This window comes from Peromyscus eremicus, chromosome 22, assembly GCF_949786415.1.
Source record: "Peromyscus eremicus chromosome 22, PerEre_H2_v1, whole genome shotgun sequence".
NCBI lineage: Eukaryota > Metazoa > Chordata > Mammalia > Rodentia > Cricetidae > Peromyscus > Peromyscus eremicus.
The window spans coordinates 36,127,419-36,129,273 of NC_081437.1; positions in this window are offsets into that span (position 1 = coordinate 36,127,419).

Below are 1,855 nucleotides of genomic sequence, written 5' to 3' on the forward strand. Positions count from 1 at the left end.
CACATTGTTGCAGGGCCCAGAAGTGCCTCCTGGGACCTCCATATATTTCTACAGACACCTTAAATCCAAGGAAAATCAAAGGTTTCCTCAACAGCTTTTGTGCCCTGAAAGATAGGAACCCCAAAACCAACAACCTCCAGAAGATATATCACAGAAATCAGGCCACAGATACCGACTTTACACGGCACACTTAAATGGCCCACGTCTTCCTGGCCCCACAGAGAGGGAGGGAGGTGCCTCTGGCTGCTGCGGCTGCCATCAAGATGGCATTCTTTAGTCTGCGTGGGCCCAGCCGTGTGCCATGCACTGTCCAGGTAATGCTGTGCCTGTTGGGACACAGTGCCGGTCTGGGTCCGGCCTGGTGCAGCAGAGTCCAGGGGCTTCCCCAGACCAGGGACAAGCCTCCCGGCGCTGCCAGTTTGAGAGATGTGCTTTCGGGAGAGCCGCGTAATTAGGGCCTTCCCCTGCTGTCTCCCCCTCCTCACTCGGTTCAGCTGTTGGCTGAGAAAGCAAAGCCGTTTGTGGGGATGACTTCCAACAGATATAATCAAATAATCTATTCCTGGATTCTGCAAGTACTGAAATGTCGGTAATTCAATTCCTGAAATGTCATCTTGGAGCTATGGGTGCAGGGAGCGCAGCGGCTGAGTGAACAGGCTTCTGCCAGGGTCCCCATGCACACACTGACCTTCAGCCCCCCCCCCCCCCCCCCCCCCCCCCCCGTTCTGCGCTACGCAGGAGGCCACTATGAACGGACGCTCAAGGCCACGAGGTCTGAGGAACCCTTGGCACAGGACGGAGACTTCAAGGAGGGTGGCTAAATATTGGCCACAGGAGGCATGCCAACCAAGAATGTGATCGAAGTTCCGGGAAAGGAAATGGGCATGCCTAGAAGGCCTAGGACTCCCCAGGGGGCACAGAGAGGTCTCAAAGCTCAGCTTATCATTTGGCTGACTAGCAATGGCAATTGTCACAGCTTTTATCAGCCCCCTCTCCCCTTTCACCCCCTCAGGGTTCACTGAGACATCAATTCCAAGGTTTTCTGTGGGAACTACTCAGGGCACCATGGGGCTTCAAGGACTTCTCTAGAACTTATGACAATTTGGGCCAGGTCTAACTAACATTTACATCTAAATCTGCACGTGGGCTTGTGGTGGTTATTAATATTTCACTTTTCAAGGTCCTTTTGGATATTTATGAGGTTTTTTTTTTTCACAATAAGAATATTTAAATTTTAGTTTAAAAATGCTAATAAAATGCCTTTCCCAGAACCCCATGCCAGCTGCTCACAGCCTGTGATTCAGATCTGTCAGGAGGTCAGTGTATTCAAACACAGTTCCCTCCAGATGACTGCATACCAGAGAAGCAACTAGAACTCTCCTTCAGAAATGCCTCCTTACTGTGCCTCCGGGCCGCCCGTTCAGTCCCTCTCTGTGGTTCCTCTGCCAGGGCATCCTTACCAGTCAATTACTGTGTGGCTCCCACACCCTCCCTCAGTGCATCGAGCAGCCTTCTCCTTCCACATCGAGGGACCCAGCACCAACCTAGCACTGGTTGCTCCCACTCCAGGAAACCCCTGGGCCAATGCAGATAAAGTCAAGACCGCCCTGACTGTGGATCAGGCACCCCAATCGCGGGTGTTTTTTTTTTTTGTTTGTTTTTTTGTTTTTGTTTTCCCCCTGAACTAGAGTCCGCTCTGAGACAGATATGTCAGAAAAATCACACTAAGCTGGATCTGGTGAAGAAGCAAGAAGTCAGGGCACCATGTAGTATAGGGAGCCCGGGGCTATGGGGGCATGGGCACAGGATGTGCGGCTCTTGTAACCTAGAGATGTGGGTACTTGGGGTCAGAATA